We start from the raw sequence: 21312 nt of genomic DNA, 5'->3' as shown, positions 1-21312 counted from the left end.
ATCAGCAGTGTCTGGGGGCCAGGGCCGTGCAGGACGGGCTGCGCGCAGGCTGCAGTCCCCAGCGGCACAGGGCAAGCTGGGTGGGACGCTGCCGCCGCAGCCGGCAGGGGAGCGAGGCATTGCCCGCCCAGGGCACGGGGCTGGGGGCTGCGCTGGAGGCTCCGCAGCTCGGGGCCTTTCTCCTCCCGTGCCTGGACAGCCCTGCGCCATAAATTAGAGGGGAGCATCTTGAAGGAGGCTTTAATCAAAAGTTAGGAGTTGCAGCCAGCATGTCACAGTTCCTCATTAGATTGCCATTATAATGCTCTGTAATTGGAAAGACGTTAATATTGACAGAGTTGTGAAGAATGTCCTGCTTCTCCTTGCATGCGTGGATTTGATAGAGTTGAATAATGGAGCAGATATGATGGATTAGAAAAATTCCTCAGTTAAGGTCCCTAATTATAGAGTTTTACCTGCCCAATTAAGGTGGAGTACTTGAGGAAAAACTATATACTGACTCTCCCTAGACACCCAAGTGTTTGGTACAGTACCAGCAGTCAAAGCAACCCAGCCTGGAAGATTACTGGAATTTTATCCTGCTTGAAAAGTTGTCTTCCTGATTACCTGGCAGTATAAAGTGAAAACCTGCTCAGAGCAGAAGCTGAGAGGCTGAAATGGCACTACCAAGTCCTTTGAAATGGTCTGCAGCTGCACAGCTCTTTTACCGCACCTGGGTTTGGATTTAGGAAGCAGGCGTAATGTAAAACTGCCCTCACCATGCCCACAGCCCGAGTTTCCTTTACCCTTTCTTCAGCTCCAAGCGATTCCGGAGGAGCTGGGCAGCTCAGCCGGGCGGCTCAGCGGGTGGCAGGGCGCACGGCTTCGCAGAACCCCTGCCCTGGGAGATGCAACAGCAGCACGGGGCTTTAATGCTTTTTGAACAAGAAGTGATGATTTTCTTTTCTGGTTTTGGAAGATGTTTTGCTAAATTTGAATGCAAAAAGTCTCCGTTTAACCTAGGTGGAACAGGAAGAGTTGTAAGTCCTGCTGCTCCATGGGGACTTGCCACAGAGAGACACAGTGGGGATACCGGGGGGTAAATGGGACACGGTGGGGTGGGGACAAGGCTCTGACGATAATCCATCTGTGAGAAATTCACATTTGTGGGATGGCCATCATGGCCAAAGAGACGCACTCTCAGTGCTGCACCTTTTTGCAGGTGGTGCAGGGCACTGGGAGGAAGGGGAGGCATCGTCCCCGGGGACCCCAGATCCCAGGCAGGGGCTGCGCCGGGCAGGACAGGGATACGGCCCCCACGAGCCATGGCCCCAGGGCCCAGAGCTTCAGAACTGCAGAGCGAGCCCAGGGACTGGAAGTTCTGTATTTTAGGCACACTATGGTTATATTTTTTTTGAAATACATATTAACTTAGATGTCTACATCTCAGGGATGAATAATTGCAGATTTATTTTAACCTTCTTAAAAAAAGGAAATGTTGGTCCTGGCGGTGGTCAGCTGGAATGGGAGCCAGCGAGTGACATCCACAGCACCTGCTTGGTGACACCTCCCACAGCAAAAGAAGATTTCAGTAGCCACATGTCTCCGTAATCCCTCCCTGCACTGATGGAACAATTACCCCATGAATTAGCAAATAAATATTCTGCGTGGGCTCTGGAGTTTGTAACTATTTACGCAAGGCGTTCTTTCTTCTCCAGAGATATTCCTGCAAGGCTGTTGAGGGAAGGAGACGTGCATTGGCTTTTTTCTTTGCCCCTGCCTTCCTTTCATCTGCTCTCGTGATGAATTGTAGGGAAAAACTACCCGAGCCTGTCTGTTTTGGCTTAGATCAGCTTTTCTTCTCATTATAATTTAAGTCTTTAAGGGTCTTCAGTAGGAGCCTGTAAAAGTCAGATCATTCATTCCCGTTGACGCCATGTGTTTCATGGCCATTCCGGCCGTGATTCATGCGGTGGTGCCCGGGACGCGCCTCCTTTGTGCCGCGGCAGAACAATGCCTTTGTGCGCCGGGCTGGCGCGCCCCGGCTGCGCCGCTGAGCAGCAAAGAGTTAACCAGAAAAATCTTGTAATAGCTGAAAACTATGGATTGAGCAAAATCTCCCTGTCAGCTCTCTGTGATTTTGCTGAGAGCACTTGGACATGCTGGCATTGGATTTACAAATTGAAAATCATTAATAATTCTAACCAGGCTGTGATAAATCTGAGATCAGTCTCGATGAACCTGGACACCATTTCATAAATCAAAAAGATTACTTAGGAATTTTTTAAAATCTGACGTCAAAATGTCATGGTTACTAATGGTTTTTGTAGATCTCTTACAGTGATATATCATTTATCTACGCTACATCTAAAATGTGACACTGGGGCAGAAATGTGATGTCTTTAATATCATGAATACATTTTATCCCATAATAAAGGTATTAACAACTTCTTGCTGTGACTTGTACTTGAAGTTCTGTGCCTGATTTAGTGCTATTGTTATCATATTAACTGTTTTCCCCCCAAATACTTGCAGGCAAACTGTTGCTTACCCAGTGTGGCACCAGGCCGAGACCTGCCAAGGCAGAGGAGGGGACCCCCGGGCCAGGCAGGCGCAGCGGCACCACCCCGCTACCCGGCACCCCGCTGCCCCGCGGGCACCGCTCAGCGGCCTTGCCCGGGCGATGCTCCAGAGGGACATGCAGTGGGGCCGCCTGCTTGCGGGCTGACCTCCCAGCATGAGGCTTGTCTGCCTGCTGGGCTTGCATGGCACCGAGTGCAGGCGGCTACAGGACGTGCTCGGGCTGCAGGGCAGAGCAGCAGCAAGCCTGCGGTCGCTTAGCAGCTTCTGGCTGCTGCGGTGGCTCTGCCTGCAGCACGGAGGCAACAGAGCTGCTGAAGGGAGGCGTGTTTTGCAGCAGGCTGCAGGTGAGCTTTGCCAAGAGGGGTCACCGACAGAGACTGTTTGGTGGCTGGCAAGCACAGCGCCCCGCTGCCTCCCTCCTACAGCACGAAGGCAGCACGGGAAGGCCAGGACAGGCCTGAGCACCAGGACACGGTTAGGCAAAGTCAAGTTGGCTTTGCTCAGCTCAGTGCATATGCAGAGGTGCGCAAGTGCATGTGTGCGCCCACGCCTTTCCGCTTCTGACACTGAATCTTCAGTGCTTCCTGGCATGGGAAAATGCATAGCCCACGGACGCTATAGCACAGTTCAATGCAACTTCCTACAAAGGATTTTATGTTATAAATAACTTTTGGAGACTTTGCTATAAAATGTTACATTGCTTTGGTGCATTCTTTTTAAAAATGAATGGTTCAGCTGTTAAAATTTAAAGAGCCATTCCCAGTCTCTTCCCAGTGAGTCAGAAGCACACTTCCCTTCCACAGTAACATACAGCTTCCACGCTCCGGGTGTAGCTAAAGAGCTATCAGAGCCTAACAGGTAGCTGAGGAATTTAAAGCAAAGCTTTATGGGGAGAGATTACATTCAGAGGTGAACAAATGGTGGTACCAAGTCTATGCAAAGCAAGTGACAAAATGTAAAAATCCTCCCCGCATTTTGAAGGAAAATATATCTTTCTTTCTGCACTGTTCCCATGAAAAATAGGCTTTTTTATTTCCTTTTTTCATGCTAGGAAATTAATATTTGCCTTTAAAAAAGATTTGGTGGAGGTTTGCATGAAGGTCATTAGCAATATCGCTGGGGAATAAAGAAGGGAGTGATTGAAATCGGCATGGGTTTGTTACTCATTTGTGGCTTTGCTTTACACGTAACATTTTTATTAAGAAAATAATACTTTGGGACTGGTAATTGTGTTGCCAGCTGGGCTGGGGTGGGGAGAAGGAGAAAGCAGAGAGCACTGAAACCTACTATTTATGTCCCTGCCAGGTACAATTCCAGGCAGGTAGATATGGTAAATCTCCTTGAGCTGTCCCCAAAGTCACCCCCAAACGCTGCAGCTCTTCCTGGCGGGGAGCGCATGCGGCCAGGGCTTTGGCCTCAGGGCCGAGGCACCACGCGCCCCGAGGGCTCTGCTCCAGCCCTGCCCCAGCACAGGACAAAGAGCCCCACATGCTCCTGGAAACACCAGGCACTTTCATGGCAACTTCTGTTTATCAGGCAGTAAGGTCACCTGTTTCTGTTCTGTTTAACCCCAAAATACCCGTGGTCAGGAGACAAGCTGTAAAACTCAGGTGAGCTTGAAAGTCTTCTCAAAAATTAGCATAGCACAGGGTAGATACAATCTGAAGTTGGCTTGTAAAATCTTTTGGAAGGATCATTAAGGGTATTTCATTATCTCCATATTGCCAAGGTCAGGCTGTCCATATTTCCTCTTTAGTGCTGCGATGGGAATATGCCGCGACTGTGGTATAATAGACCAGAAAATGTCCACACTGGGAATGATGGTAAATCAATAAAAACTCATCAATATAACTCCCACTTTCCCAAGGTACTGCAAACAGCCTCAAGTTTGTAATTTACTTACGTATCTTCACCTTTTTCCCAACATTTTTTACACCAACTTCTGAACTTTTTGTCCGTGTAAAATCTTTATGAGAGACAATATATATAAGGGATAAAATGCTTTATTGAAAAGATTATTGATTTTTCTTGGCCAAGCTGCTTGTGCAGCAGCTCCCTGCTGCTCTCCCAGCAGGGCGATCTAAATCCAAGGGGCTCAGCAGCCAGCTGCGAGACTGGCAGGCGTGGTGGGCAGGGGCAGCACCTTCTGCCTGTCCGCACCGGCAGAGATGGGGAGGACCAGGCTCTGCAAAGCCAAAACCACACTGCAAGAAGGGGAGGAAGAAACGCCCAGCTTGGACACAGAAAAGAGGCTTGCTCATCTCAAGACTGATCGCTAATACTGCATCAAGACTGCACGCTGTGCTGTACAAACACCCAAGCGGTACCAGGCATGCTTTAGTCCTGCTTCAGCATGCTTCCTCCCAAACCTGCACTGCCCAAACACAGACCATGCCCAGGGCAGTTGCTTGTCACACACCTCCCATGCTGGGAGCCGGGAACCGTGGCTGATGGCTGCAATATGCTGCTGAGACTCACACACGTGCCTCAGAGGTCACAACGGCACCTCAGCTTTTTGGGAGCCTCAGTAAAACCTCAAGCAAACAGAAGCCAAGAAGTCGTTGCTCTTTCTTTCTCCAAAGTACCTTGCTTAAACCCTTCTTTCTTTCTTCTTCCATTTTTTATTCTCTCCCCGCTGCCCCCCTCCCCCCCCCCCCCCCAAGAATTCATCTGCTTTCCTCCCTGTCATCTTTCCACTTTAGAGAAAAAAAACAACTTAAAGCCATAAATAGGCCATGTCTTTTTTTAGGCTGACAAAGGGACGTACTCATTCTGTAGCACATCCTGCCACGGACAGCTGGACAAAGGACCATGGTTCCTTCCTTCCCCAGCACTAAGGCAGCCGCAGCCCCTGCGGCCAGGGCATGAAGCCCACGGGGTACCAGGCACCTCGGCTGGCCGTGGGTGGGCTGCGGGAGCCCATGCCATCCAGCCTGATGTTGAGAGTGCTGAATCCTTTATTATGAGCCAACCAGTGAAATAAAACTAATCCCATTTTATTAAAAGCCCAAAGATACAATTAGATCTTGCAGATTATGCAAATGATGGGTAGCCCTCTGACTGTTGGCAATTTGCCGCATAGACCTCTGTGCTGCAACATTTTGGAAGCTCTGTCTGAACACCGGTTAGAGACCCTTACCCCCTTGCATAGCTCTAGAGCCTGAAGCCCTGATAAATATTCCACAAAATACGAACAGCCTATTTTCTCTTGCTACTCTGACCTTTTCCCCAAGATGTTAGAATGTATTTTTTTTTGCCAGCTACTGTATGCTTATCCCTAGGGGTCAGGGACCTACAGGGCTCTATTAACTGTCAGTGGTTTTTTTTTGTTTTTGTTTCTTTTTTTTCCCCTGATGTCTGGGTTTACCCATAGCTAAGTTAATGTGTTGAAGAGAGTCTTGGCAGGGGCAATGGACTTATTACCACTGAGGGCATAAAGGCCAAGGAGCGGATGGAGGAACATGGTGGTGAAACTCAATCAGCAAGCGAAGACCTGAATCCAGATTGCATTTGACAGGAAGGACCCCACAAACACCTTGTGAAAGCAGAAGCAGAAGCTTCCCGTTCCCCCTCCACTCTTTGGCCCCACCACCCAGTGCCAGCAGCCCTGGCAGGAGGCAGCCGCAGTCGGCGCTGGCCAAGGGCTGGGACAGGGAGAGCGACTGCACCCAGAGCATCCTTGCAGAGGCTCTCAGCTTTGGGGTTGCTTACAGTGCTCAGGCACTCATCCTGGGGATAAGTGCCTTCTTTCATTCTGTCCTCTATTTTCTCATTTTTGACTTTTATGGTTTTTCATTTACAAGTCTAATCAGAGAGAGGCAGCAGGATGGAATAGCGCAATCATTCAACATAGATTAACAATAGAGTCAATAGCCTACAAGTGTTTGCAGCATCCCTCAGTGCTAGCTCTTTGGTGCTGATACTCTAGGAGGCTAAAGCAGAAAGATGCTGCAAATATAAAGCTATTGCTTGAAGAGCTCAGCTAAACACACACCCCTGCCTTTCAAATAGACCAGCATCTCCTCCAGGAGCTCCCCGTGCAGGAAGATTTCACAGCCCCGCATGAAGCCACCCTGCAGAGGGAAGAGAACCATCTCACCTTGTCTGCTTCAGAACATCTTTAAATCCTGCCACTGCTGTGACTACAGCTCTTGCGAGCTGGCCTGAAAGCAACTCACTACGGCTGCTGCTAACCGAGAGCCACTGAGGCCGGACGGTTGCGTGGCCGGCCAGAGCCAGCAGTGGGCTTGCAGCACACGCTGCAGGTGCAGGTTCCCAAGGTGGTGGTTTACAGGGACAGTCAGGAATACACCCTCATGACTGCTCATCCCAACTCCACAGCACAGTCTAGGTTGTAATCTACAACCCCCCTCCCCCCCCCCCGGAAAGAGATAAACTGGTTTAATCATATTTGTAAGGGCACATATTGCTGAGTGTGTAAATCCCTACCAGGGAGATCCTGAAGACCAAAACCCCCATGCGAGGTGTGTGATTTCAACCAACTGCAAAAGTAATTAAGGGCAAAATTCAGTAAAGCATTAAAAACATGTTTTTCTTTCATTTTAGGCACTTGCAGTGTTAAGTCTTGATTCAATACGGTGCTTATGCATATCATTCCTTCATGCATGGCTGGTGTATCCAATATCACACCGGCTATGAGGTAGCAGTGTGTTAGGAGCAGACTCCTGGCCACACACCGCCGTCAGTCCTCACCCTGGTGCCCAGGGCTGCGCCCTCACCACGCGAACGCGGCAGTTCTGCCCATCCTGCTGCTTCAGCCCGCTCTGCTCTTGGCACAAACTGGCTTTCAAGAGCTCAACAGCCTAAAAGAGGTTTTAAAAAGCAGTCTGAAGTTAAAAATAGCTGACATTTTGGAAGCAGCCGAGGTAAAATTCAAGCTTCCACAAGGTTTGTTAGCAGTTGGAAAGTATTTTGAGTACAGAAGTGTGCAAAACATGATTGCTGTTAAAGACCACAGCTGGAAAAAGTGTCACATTTTGATAACTGCTATATACCTAATAAAATATAATAGATTTACTATCAGCTGAACAATAGATTGGTAAACACAGTAAATTAAATCCCACGATGAAGTTTATTAAACGTCAGGACAGTGTCTACTGAGACAGGAAGGCTGGAAGTTATCTGAAATTCTGAGCCTGCTGCCTTCATTTTCCATGTTATTTTTAACTGTTGTTACCTAAAAAGGTGCAGGCTGTGGTATCTGAATATATACAGACATGCCAGCTCCGTGATGCAACTCACTATGCCTGGCCCGTAATTTACCAGCTTTAACCCTCCTGTGAAATGACATCTATATAAATATTGTTAATAGCACTAACATAATGTTAAGTCAGGTTTTACTGGACTCCCTCATACACCCTTTGGATTTATTAGCTATAGGATTTGAAGTAAATTTTTATTAGCCCAAGTTAAGCCCAGCTACCATGGGTTTGGTATCTGGGCTTTTGCTCCCCCCATCCTTCTTCCTCCATCTGAGCGTGCGCCCCCTCTTCTCAGCCCAGTGCTTCCTCCCTCAGACCGAAATGTCCTCGGATAAATCTTACAGAATGAAATATTTATTAATTTTCCTAACCAATGTTGATCTCATAAATTACCAGGACTTTTTCATGAAATGGTTATTAACATCCATGGCTGTATGTTAATGGCTTATTGACCAAATATGGGATAATTAGACCCTAGGAGCACTGGCCACTGTGATCTATGAGAAGCAAATTTGGCCCTTATTACACCAATGACCTATTTAATATCTACTGATGAATTTAAGGTAGAATCACAGGCAGAATTTGTTTCAAGGAGCTGCCCTCCAATTAATGAGCAGAAAGATTCTTGTATAAAATCTATTGATCCAGGAAAAAATATTAACAAAAATCATTTTTTGTAAGTGATGATTAATTGGCTAAATAAGTGTTAGACTGAGATATACCAAGAAAACACTGGTAACCAGATATTTCCTGGGATTAACAAAACAATGCGTCTGTTTGACTTGAGGGCCCTGCCTTGTCTCCTGGCTTTGAAGGATTTAAGTCCTAATTTATACTATGAAGATATATACTAATATTTTCAAAGAATTTAAACATTTATCCATGCTGCAGCTTCAGGAACAATTGTTTAGAGCTGCTGCAGATGAGCGAGCTGTGTTTGGTTTAAGTTCCCAAGCATGCTGTATACTTGGAATGGGAGAGTTAGCATTCTGCTCACTGCTCAAGGAGACCTTTTCCTCTGTCATCTTATGGTATTTAAAATCAAATTAAAGTTAAAAGAAAAAGAATCAAAGCAAAACCAGAAAGGAAGGAATACTGTTTGTTTGAACTACTCGCGCTATGCCTCATTGTAGTCAGGATGTGCAAGTCTGAACATAGTTTAAAAATTAAGCTGCTGATGTTTTTGTGAATAACAAATGTCCCTCAGTATATCCAGCAAGTTAATTTGCATGCTGATCCTTTGACCCTGAAATATTTCTATAGAAATGCATTTAGTTGATACTGTTACAGCCACATCTCAATCAGTAGAGAGGACTTAAGCGAATTCATCGTTGTTCTGGATCCCAAGAAACGCAGTTCCAGTGATGCTGCATATTTGGCTGGACTTGGCTGTCCCGTGCCCCCAGCTGCAGGGAGGTCAGGGCTCCCCTTCCCCCCTCGCTGTTCAGTCCAGCTTTAAGACACGATTCTAGCTGTTTACTGAGCTCGCCTGCTTCTCCTTCAGTCTGGAATGCCACAAATGAGGAGAGACTGGTTTGGCAGCTCATTGTGGAGATCCTGCAACAAAACTGATGAGGGAGAGGAAACAATTTATTGCCCCAAATAAATGCTATAGTTCTAAATATCAGGCAGCTACCACTCTTTTTATCCCTCTCACTACAACTTTTAGGTCCTATGCAACTTAATAGTAATTTTAAGCTCTTTCTTCCTGCCAGATTCAGTTTCTCTGTAAGAAAGGGACATGCCCAGGAAGGAATCAAATATTGCTGCAGCCCAGAGCGCTGCCAGTTCTTGCAACTCACACCTTGCAGAAGCTCCAGGACACCACAGCAAGGAATCTCAACCACCATTGCGTTACACAAACAAAAGCCTTCCACAGCAACTCCTCTGCCAAGCCTGCCTAAAACAGAGCTCTCCTGGGCTGGGATATGCAGGCCGAGTGCAGGCTCCAGCTCCCGGCTGGGCTCGGCTCAGCACCGTGCTCGGCTCAGCACCGTGCTCGGCCACCCTGCTCTGGGTGCCCGTGGTGCTCAGACACACGGCACAGCAGCAAGGCATCACTGAGGTAAACTAAATCCAGTAATAAACATGTAGTGCAGGAGTAGACTGCAAGGAGTAATTCACAACAGCTATTGTACCTCTTCATTTCGCTGTGCTAGGAAAGATTGCCTGGAGGTAGACAGTGGAAACGGTAGAAGGTGAAATAGGAAGGAAGTTTCCCTAACTCAGCTGAGAACAAGCTTTATAGGCTAATGAAGGGACAGATGACACATACAGAAGAAAAATATCACAAAAGATAAAAGGAAGAATTAATATATGAAAAATGAAAGCAAACAGATTAAAAAATAGAAAGCTACACAGCACCCCTTTTTCTCACATATTATTCCCTAATTACAGATAAGAACCCAGGGACTGCAATCAGACACACAGTTTTAATCTTTTTTATACCCTTTTCCTGCTTCTTTTGCCCTCTCCCAAAGGATCTACTAACAGTCTCCACCAGAGATGGGCAGGCAGTATACCCAGGACTCCAGGTGTGCCCCAGAGATGACCTTACCCGGCACCCCGGCACCCCAGCTCAGGGGGCCGGGGCCGGGGCCGGGGCTTCCTCAGCTGCCCTAGGGACACAGCTGGGCAAGCCCCTGGTGACCGAAGGGCTTTAAAAGCTCCCCCACCCCTCCCTGATAACTCAACTGCAGGCAGGTGAAGGGGGTGCTAACCACAATGACCTATGCAGGACTAGGGGTGACAATGTGGGGAGGTGGAGAGGGCCTCTGAATCCAGCCAAACCAGCAAATGTGAAGAGTGCACAGCCTGCAGGGGCTGCCCGAATCCTGAGGGAGGACAGTAAATAAAACCAGGATGTGCACAGGGGCGCAGGTAGCTGCTGTTCGTGTAGCCGAATGCCTGAATGCATTCCAGCATCTCATTAGGCATGTTGACGTCATCAGGTGCCTGAACACCTTGCATGCTCCAGCATCTAATTGCTCTTCCTGTGCCCCGCTACGAGCGAGCTCCCTTTTAAAGAAGCAGATGTGTATTCCTCCTGGCTGTGCCAGCGCCAGCACCCCGGGGCTGTGCCACCTTCCCACTGCTCCCCTGGCACCACCTCCTCCAGGGGCTGAGGCCCTTCTTGTGTAAATTAGTGTAAATTAGGCTGCAAAGGGGCTGCGAGCCCTATAGTGCCAAGGAGATGAAGAAAATCTGGTCCCTGGAGCAGAGCGCGGACGTCCTGGCGCCCAGTCCTTCAGCTCTCATCCAGCTGGGCAGCTGAGCACCAGCTTTGTGCTCAGCTCCCTCCAGTGAACATCAGCCCTAGCCAGTGAACGCCTCGATTTAAACATTAAATGCAAAGAAAAGACAGAGTTTCCTTTCCATCATCTATTTAGTTCCAAAGAATGACGCTGTAATCCCTCCTGTTCTCTCACACAGACGGTGTCACTCCTGACGTGGGTCACCTGGCAGTGCCGGGCTCTGCGGCTGCACAGAGCTCCTCTGCGCCCGCCTGTCCCCGCCAGCCCGTGCAACGCTGCCTTGCAATACCTCTTCCTTCCAAAATAGACTTTCTTCTCATGACAGGGTGTAAGAAAGAATAGGTGCAGATTTTAACCTCTATAACAGACACTAAATCACATATATTTGTTTTCCTCTAGGCTGGGAAAATGTCCCCGAGGGAAGCATGTGAAATTTGGGCTTTAAAAGCACCAATTTAGCTATTATGAGTTTTCTATGCTTTTTCTATTCAGGGAATGTTTGGCTTGAATACAGTATGTAGAAGAAATAAGATCAGCTCAACTGTTTTAAAGCTGATTGACACCTTGGGTTTTTTCCCTTGTAATCTGAAGCGAAAGAAAAAAAACATAAAGGGAACCAGACACTCATTTAAAAGAAATTATTTCCTTGCCTACAGTCCCTGATCAGGGCTGCCTGTGCAGGGAGAATGAGATCTCATAAAAAGCCTTTCGAGGGTTCTTTTCCACATCATTTTGGTTCAGGTTTTGGTGGCAGATGAACTGTATTTCATCAGAGTTTAGAGGAAATTCAAAGCGAAGTTAAGGAAGTTGCTGTAAACGAGAAAAAAAATTCCCAACAAACCCTTTCATTCTAGCTTAACGTATCAGCCAAATCAGGAAACAGCTGTACCAGAAATATTGTTTGTAATAATCAGAGCAGGGAGCGGCGGCGCAGCTCCCGTTGGAACAGTGACCCCCGATGGCGAGAAAGACGCGGCCGTGCGGCGGGAGGGAGCCGGGGGCCGGGGGCCGGGGGGCCGGGGGGGGGGGGGCCGGCAGCATCCCGGGGGCTCCGCGTGCAGGGGCGCCAAAGGGGCCCCCCCGGGACCGCGCCCCCCCCGGCGCCCCCCGCTCCTCGGGGCGCGGCAGCCCCCGGCGCTTCCCCGGCCCCCGGCGGTGCCGCGGCTTCGGGGGGCGGCAGGGGCCGAGGCCGGGGAGAGGGAGGTTCCCTGCTCCAAAAAGGACCGAGGGGAGCGACTGTGCGGTGGCTGCCCCGGAGAGCCTCCAACCGGCGGCTGAATTTCTTGGTATTTCCACTTCCAGAGCTCGAAGGGCACGATGCAGTAGGTGCAAGATATTTCCTTTCTTTCTGGTCAGTACTCATAGTGTTGTGGTTGAGCGGTTTGTTTATCCTGACAGAATGTCATCCGGTTTGGCTTTGATTTTGCAAATAATCCACCTCCAGCTACGAACGCTCTCGCTCTGAGATAGCCTTAACTTCTGTACCGCCACGGGGCACGGGATGGTTTCATGATGGTTAAGGGGAGATGAAAGGATTTTTGCCCTTGTCCTTTTCCCTTGTTTTGAGACATAAACAATAAAGTTTAAGCATTCCCGCAGAAAATTTGGAAAAATGTGAGAAGACAGTAGAGGCCGAATAATTATCCATAATCAATACAGTTAAAGTCAATGGACTCTGCATGTCCTTTTCTAATAGACTTTGTTCTGGGTTGTACCTTGACAGTTTATTTAGAAATATGAACTCTGTAAGGAACGGCTATTTGACTATGTAATCTTGTTAAACACATAAATTCAGTTGGTCTGAAGTCTGTATCATTGAAGCCAGCTGGAACTAAATATTTTGATAGCTAAAAAATGGTTCATTGAAGAAAATTCTGAAATAATGGGACTAATGAGTTGCCAAGAGAACTGTTTACATGGGCCTAAGTGAAATTATCATAAAACAAGAGAAAAGAAATTTTTGACCCACATCTTAAATTCTTGCTTAGTCAAGTTATGCAGACAAATAGATTATATAATGGGACATATTTGTAAAATAAAGCTGATTAGTGATGTTGGTGTCTTATACAACCTACGTCCAGCATTAAATCAGATTAATTTATAGGTGATTTTGTTGATGAGCACACACTGATGCTCCCATGGTGTGAATTTCAATAACTTGCTTTCCTCTTTGGAATCCATAATTCTATTATTTAAGACACTTCATTGTTACAGATAACACATTTTAAGTGATATTATTTATGCTGTTTTGTCTTGTCACTTAGGTTCTTGCTCAAGTTCATTAATGTATTGTGCTCCTCTCTGTACAAGAGGGTGCAGTGAGAGCAATTGATTTTAAGTCCACATAATGACTGATGATATCATGCATGTTTACCGCTTTGACACTGCAGACTAGATGCTAATGCTGCAGAGATAAACATGATGTCATTTTATGCAATTAAACACTTAATATAGAGCAGGTAATGATTTGGTAAGCTTGGCACATGAAAGCACTGGCTTTTAATCTTATTAACAGGAGCGGGATGACGCCACAAGTGATATACACATACCCGGGCTGTATCCTTAAAAAAATCTTTTACAGGCTTGGGTCGTTCTGTTGTGATGGGATGAAGATATCTAAAATGTGTCCCTAGCAGCTCATGAGCAGCTTTCATAGGATCTAGAAAGAGATGACAGATTCGAGCCAGCCTGAAAACAAGCAGGAGAAGTGTTCCTGCTGTAGCGGCAAGCAGGCAGGGGAGGTTAGTTGACTATTGCTGGCATTGCATACACTCCGGAGTACGCAAGCACTGTCCGAACCACAGTACGTCAGCATGCCACTGCCTTCTCTAAACCTCACTGGACCTTTTCACTGCTAGCAAGTGCCCGTCTGTGGCAGCTGCTAGAGGGCAACAATGTCCATGGCTTTGATTTAGGGCTGAGTGTGTCCTGGGCTCTCATAGAAAATGTCTCAAAACGCCCCAAAATCAGCCAGGCCCACTGCAGTTCTGCCCCATCTCCTGAGCAGCGCGGTGCGTCCCCTGCTCATCTGCACAGCTCCGGTCTCGCTGCTGCAGTGGCCAGGGGCTGCTCAGCGCTCATGTCAGTTCCACTGCAAACAGTTGTCCACTCCACAAAAGTGAACCTTTCCCAGCTTTGACAGATTAGCCAAGGTAATCACAGATCTTATGGCACAATTAACGTATCTTTTCTTTTTATCTATTGCACATTAACTTGTCTGTGATGAGCCAGGTCATCTGTGACGTGCTGCATCTCCCCCACGGTGGTGCAGTTTGGATGTGGCAGGTACAGATTTTAAGATCTGCTCATTGTTTTATTGGAAAACTAGAAAATCCAGCAATCAAAAAGGGAGCAGGTTGTGGACTTGGGAAGGCACCATCACAACTGCCACTCTGTGGCTGGGGCTCAGGTTGACCAGCACATGACAGCACGGAGTGAAGATCCAGGAGCACAGAGGACAAGACTTCTGAAATAAAACACCTCGCTTTGTAAAGGGTGCGAAACAACTTGGTGACTCTCTCTGAATTTCTGGAATCTCACCATTTTTGGAGGAAACGCTTGCAACCAGAAATGCTGCAGCCAAAGGTGGAGACGCGGGAGCCGAGCAAGCTGGAACTCACTGGACAATTCTGTTTCATGAAGCTTGGATGCAGCTTGGTCTCTGTGGGCACCTGTCCCCCTCTCCCTCTGCAAGAAGTGCAGTTGCTCTCTTCTGCTGCCCTGTCTGACAGATGCCTCAGTCCCACTGACCTCTGTCACTGCTTGTCCTTTCCCACTCCCCTGAAATCAATTACCTTCTCTTCACTGTTCCATATTCATTGGGGCTCCCATCCTCTGACCTGCAGCTCCTGCTTCCCCGCCAGCTGGAGCACGGCTGCCAGGCTCTGTCCTCGCCAACTGAGCTGAGGGGCCCAGCCAAAAGGGATGCTGGGCGCTCCTGGGCGGCTCCCGCTCTGCTCTGGGCTGCAGCGGGGCTCTGCCTTGCACCAGGAAGCCGGAGAGGTGACCGGCTGCGGTGGACCACACGCACCGTGCTGGGGAGAGCATGCTCCTGCAGTTGGAGCAAAGGGAGCTGAGTGCTTCAGGGAGCCACCAACAGCGTCAAGGCCAACAGCTGGGTTTCAGTCCCGGCAAGGGCCGTCTGACCCCCGGCAGCTGCCTGGTGCTGCCCGTGGAGGCTGGGTCATGCCGGTCCAGCAGCTGCCCAGGTGCCAGGGCTGTACCTGACCATGGGCAAGGCTAACTGCGGCTGGCCCGGCGTGGCGGAGATGTGCAGCCCTTAAACGAGGCTTTCCCCACTTTTTATTTCCCAGATTGGGGTGATCTGTGGACCTCAGGATTAACCCCAGCAGCTGCCAGAGAAGTGCCAGGCTTCGTGCTTCATTTACTCTGGAATAAAACAACATCCCTGTGGCAGGGGACATTGATCCATGAGTAATTCAGCAGATTCCTTTGCAAGGCAATGCACAGCCTATATCTGTTGGTCTGTCCCGTCCAAGCCTGTGGGGAGGCAGGGTGGGCAGCTCTGTGCTGCGGGGGCTGCCAGCACCCACCAGAGCCTGTGCCCCAGACTCCACCTGCAGCGCTGTGCCAGCCGTGGGGACACTTGCTGCTCGGCATGGGGCGCATGGCACATCCCAGCCCCTGGAGCAGAGGCACCAAGGCGCAGGTTAGACATAACCCATGCATTGCCAGGGGACACTGTTCACTGGGCAGCTCTCGACACCACCAGCACTGCATCTCTCACATCTGCAGAGGACGGTGCTGCTTCCAGGACAGCAGCCTGCACCTCAGCGGGGGCTGAGCCCGCACCTTTGCTTCTCTTTGAAGTTTCCTTTCCAAACACTTGTGCTGGGGCTCATGTTTGGATTTCATTTTGCCTTCTTCCCAAAGTCTCTGGGACATGCCCAGGTTAATATTGTAGTTTATCAACAATCAGTGCTCCAGAAATAGGCTCTCTTTGGGTGATATTTAATGAGCTTGGAAATGAGAATATGGCTGTGCTGATGTAGGAGACAGGAATGAGAATTTTAATGAGGGTTTATGTTTAATAAAAGGTTAATAAATTTTAATTAAATTAAACCAATAAAGTTCAATATTTGCTTAGCATATCAAAGTTCTGTTTGGTGTGGTGGTGTGTGAAATGCTAGCTCACACTCTGCTAACACACGTGCCTGCCTGCTGCTTCCACTGGCATTGCCAGCCCCGGCAAAGCAGGAATGGGAACAAACACTTGGTGAGGGCTCCAATTTGGCTGAGGGACTAGATGAGGTGTTTGCATTTTGTCATGTTTTGCAGATAACGAGCCCTCAATGTGCAAATGCATCCTTGTGGGGCTGGGCTGGGTTTTGGTCCTGAGAAACCTGTGGCATTTCCTGCAGGAAGGGCCCCGCGCTGGGCCATGCGTGCTGCAGGTCTTCTGGTTCAGGAACAGCCAGCAACACAGCGAGTGCTGGGAGCTCCAGGCGGCTGGCGGGAGGTGCGGGACGGCGGCTGCATGGCCCCCCTGGGGCAGGCCCCGCTCACCGCAGGGCTCCCGGGGCAAGCGGGGGGCACACGGGGTGGTGCGGCCTGCTGACTGAGAGCTTTCCTATGCAAAGCAGTGTTTGTGTTGGGAAGGTGTTTGCTGCTCCCTGCAGCCTTGGCAATCCCATGTGGTTTCATATTCAACAAACTTTTCTTTAGTTTTACACTTTAAAAATTGAGAGCTATCTCTAAACTCTAAAAGACTACTTCAAGAGAGACTTTAAAGGAAATATGAAAGAAATCCATTTTAGCAATGACTGCAATGGAACAGAAACTAGTGTGGTGCTGGGAGGCTTCCCAGGAGCGGTCAGCGTGCAACCAGTGGAAGCCAAGCCCACCGGCCAGCCCCAGCACAGGCCCCGGTCCCGAGCCCACCAGGCAGAGCTGCCGAGGGGCAGAAGTGCATGAGGGCTCCAAGAGGCCCTGAAAGTCCCATGGCACTGTCCCCGGGTCCCCACTGGCCTGGAGCCGAGGGGTAGTGGAGCCCTGATGCAGCAGAAGTGTTTCGGTATCAAAAGCTGCCTGTGGAGGTGGTTCCTGCCTGTTACCTCCCCACCACTGGTAGACAGAGGCTGGTGGTAACCTAGTGGCCTCTCACAGGGCCCTCAGGAGGGTTTCTGAGCATGGCTCTGCAACTGCAAGTGAACAGCTGGCATGAAACAGGACTTAATTGTTTACAGGGGCCTGAGCCAGATGTGGTGCCTGCTCTCTGCGCTGGGTCATGGCTGATCAGCTGGGGAGGGAAGGGGGACGGGGAGGCTGACACAGCTCAGCTGGCAGGCGCCAGAGCCTGGCACAGCCTTTGGTGTGGGCACAGAGAGCAGCCAGTGTGGCATGACATGGCACAACATGGCATGGCACGGCACAGCACGGCATGGCGCGGCATGGCACGGCACAGCACGGCATGGCACAACATGGCATGGCACTCAACAGCACGGCATGGCGCGGCATGGCACGGCACAGCACAGCATGGCACAGCGTGGCATGGCACTCGACAGCACGGCATGGCGCGGCATGGCACGGCACAGCACGGCATGGCACAGCGTGGCATGGCATGGCACAGTATGGCACGCTGGAGCACTGCACTACCACCACCACTCAGGGCCCCCTCTGGCAGAGTCCCTGCTCATGGTGGCACTGGCAGCTCTCGTGGCACCACAGAGACCAGTTGTGCCGTCAGGGGCTTCTGCCGTGTGGGCAGTGCACCCTGGCACAGAGCTTCCGTTACACTGGATCTGAAAGAAATGGAAAAGCTCAGGGTTTATTTAGGATCAGCATATGTGGCTAAAGCCACGGCTTTGTTTGCATCAGCTGCTAATGCAGCTCCAGGAATTCTCCTGGACAGCCACTCGGTGTCTTTGGTCCCATTTCCCACCCCTGCTGATGATGCTGGTGCAGCCCACACCTGCAGTTCGTACCTGCTGTCACAGGAGTGGGGAAGTGGCCGTCAGCGGTGCAGGCCCTGCTGCCTCCCCGGTCCCCGTGAGGGGCCGCAGGGACGCTGGAGCTCTCAGCACCCTGTGCAGTGCGTGTGAAGCAGTGGGGGCTTTGGGAGGCAGAGTGGCTCCCCGCAGCCCTGGCCAGGGGCTCAGCCCCTCGGCTGGCTCCAGCAGAGAGTTTGGGCTTCAGCTCCTGGTGGCAACTGCCCTCAGCATGGCGAGGGAGAGCAGCAGGCGGGAAAACGATTAAGAAATGTTATTAGGAGGCTTCACGGGCAATAAATGTATTTCTTCTAAAAGAACTGGAGGAATATTTGGATTATTACATTTATTAGAGTGCTCAGCAAATGTGTTACACCCATATGACAAATAAATGTGATGGTTTCAGATTTCATTAGGCAGCCCCAGGCAGCTGTGCTTTGTCCCAGCCACAAATGAGCAGGGTCTCTGTCATGATTCCTTAATGGTCATTTTTGCATCAGTAGTAATGAATGCGCCCAGTGGAGCTGCCATGTCCCTTAACCCTTGCCCAGCAGCGAGGCCGCAGCGCGGGGGCTCCCAGGGCCTGGGCACAGCTCGAGGAGGGCAGCAGCCACCTCGGTCCCGAGGAGCCGGCATGGGAGCCCCTTTGCAGGATGAGGCATTTCCGTGTCCCCTAAGCAAGATGGCAGCAAAGGGAAGGAGCTCCGGGCTGCCGGCACGCAGCCTGGTGCCCTCCCAGCTCTGGCAGCCCTGCTGCAGCGTGGGGCCAGACCCTGGCCCTCGGGGCTGTGGGAGAGCTGCACCGTCTGCAGGGGAAGGCGTGCGGGTGAGCGGCAGGCTGGAGAGGGACAATAATTGCTTTTTTTTTTTTTTTTAAATTTCCCAGTGTCAAAACCAATCTGAGCAGTGGATGCATATATTTAAATTAAAAGTAATTAAAAATGTGCTGCCAGAAAAATGCATGATGGATTCAATGTAAGAAAATGAAGTAATAAAATACTTTATGGATTAACTCATATCAGACTGTTTTGCAAATTTATTTTTCATTATGATACATCCATATCAGATAATGTCTGAATTTATTATGCTGCCTTCAGGCAGGCTGTGTCTGAAACCTTCACAGCCCCATTTGGGTCCTGGTGACTGGTGAGCAAGGTTTCTGTCATCATTTCTTAGTGGTCACTTCACCTCAGTAATAATGAACGAGTCAAGCAGGGCTGTTATTTTCTTTAATCTCTTTCCTCATATTAAAAAAATACAGCCAGCCACATCATTATTGCAGCAGGCCCAGAGGACTATTTCCAGGTCATTACTCCAGTTCGTCTGAGCGTCTCAAGGTCCTAAAGGGTTTGGGGTTATATGCAATAAGGCGTTCGTCGACAACATTTCCCTTGAGCCCTAGGTGTTAATGAGAAAGGTTTTCCATGTGGCTGTTAACAGTGTGTGGTTTAAAAAGTCACAAAGAAAATGGGATTTCCTACTCCAGCTTTCTGTCTCATTGTAGATCTTTTTGTTTGCATACCGCAGGAGGATATTTACCTCTCTAATTGCTTGAATTCACACAGATATTTTTCTAGAGGGGGAATCTTAACTGTATTCAGGGTAGGTTTCCACAAGCCAAGTTTGCAAATTTCTGGTTTATTCACTTTTATTTATCCCCATATTATTCTGACAGAATATTTTTTACCTTTGTGGACAGAAGAAACATCAAATTGCAAACTTACAAGAAGGCTAATGCCATCAAAAATTCCATTTCTGCCCAAGACAGAGGCCCAATGTAATAATAAGCATTTGAACGTTATAGTAGGGTTATAGATTGCAGTTTGGTGCCTCCATGCTGCGTCTCACGGGACAGCCCAATGCAGCAATTACATGACTGGAGTGTGCTGTGAAAAAACCTTCAGACCAAATGACACCAAGCGGGGCTGAGTCCCAAACTCTGTTCACACACAGCATCCGTCAGGAGCCTGTTCTGCTGGGTGAGGGGCTCCGGCTTTGGCAGGGCCCCTCGGGGAAGGGGCTGCCCACAGGTACGGGCAGGCAGCAGCTGCTGGCGGAGGATGCTGGGGAACTCCCCAAGCCTGCTGGTATGGGCAAACAACCACCAGCCCTCCTCTGGGCAGCGTGAGACCCCTCAGCCCAGAGGACCTCAAAACTTGGAGGCTTGGACTTTCCAACCTCACTTTTCATGAACATGTTGTCTGCTCAGCATTCTCAGCTATTTACCAAATGAGCACCCAGTACACTCGTGCTGTGCTTTTAGAGCTGCTATGAATTTTGAAATGTATAAAAATGACAGAATATTAACAAAAGCATTGATTTTCCTATTTATTTTTATGCATTTTATTAACTAAAACACTTTAAAGTGTAACCACTGTGTATTAAATTTACTCTGCAATGTTAGATATGAATCTCAAACAATAAAACAAATTAAATTTACCACATTCTTTACAGAGCAGAAATGCAGAAGGAACAGATCCCCTGCGCAGCCCGCGCAGGCGGAGCTCAGTGCTCTGTCCCCTGCAGCCGCGTTGTGCTTCTGCTTGCCAGGGAGGTGCCTGGATGCACTCCCCCATGAGCTCACATAGGTATGGGATAATGCACACGGAGCCATATGGATAACTTCGGGAATGTCATATCTGAAAACAGGGTTGGAGCAAAGGTACACTGTCCTGCTAACAGTTTTTATAACCATTTACTCAAAAAAATTTAGCTCTGTTTTGCTCCAGACAAATGGCTTGAAATTGTCTCAGCTCATCCTCAGAAAGGACATTTTACCCAGTCTCTGAAAATCTACCATAGTTTAGTGAAAGTACTCTGCTTTGAAGCTCTGCCATGCTCGAGTGAATTTTGCAATAAAACTAATTCCAACTGTGGAGAGATTTTTGGTGGATGGAGGCATGCTCACATCCCACAGATCTCACAGCCATTTTATCATTAATTTTTAAAATCCTTTCGAGCAGAGAAACAAGCCCACCTGGAATGCAATCCAGTGGGGCCCATGGCGGGGGTGTGAGCCATGCTAAAGAAATGCCAACCGTTCTGGGAGAAAAAAGCAGCATCACTCAGAATTACTGAATGTATATCAATCTTACTCTTAACCTGTTCTTTTTAATGCTGTACAACTGCACAAATCTAGTTATTAGCAAAACTTAGAGGTAAGATAAGTGCAGAGGCATAAAAATATCTTGGTTCCCCAATGGGGATAATATTAGCACGTCACTGTATAGCGATATGGTGCAGAAGAGCTTAATTTGCGTTTGTGAAGCACTTGCATTATACTGATGAGTACTAGGAAAAGCCAATGAGGAAATTAATATTTCTGCT

The 21312-nt window shown here is 49.0% G+C and overlaps 1 long non-coding RNA gene across 1 annotated transcript; it reads right to left on the bottom strand.

Annotated features, from left to right (window-relative positions):
* Positions 1-8397: 8397 nt before the first annotated feature.
* LOC308180270 lies at positions 8398-10413 on the bottom strand. The gene is made up of 2 exons (XR_013940857.1): positions 10233-10413; positions 8398-9352 (listed from the first exon to the last, which is right to left on the bottom strand). It is a non-coding gene; the product is annotated as an uncharacterized lncRNA (long non-coding RNA).
* Between the last annotated feature and the right edge of the window lie 10899 nt (positions 10414-21312).

Source organism: Anser brachyrhynchus (assembly GCF_964034855.1).
Source record: "Anser brachyrhynchus genome assembly, chromosome: 19".
NCBI lineage: Eukaryota > Metazoa > Chordata > Aves > Anseriformes > Anatidae > Anser > Anser brachyrhynchus.
The sequence above is the reverse complement of the archived record's forward strand: the minus strand, read 5'-3'. Positions and strand labels throughout refer to the sequence as shown.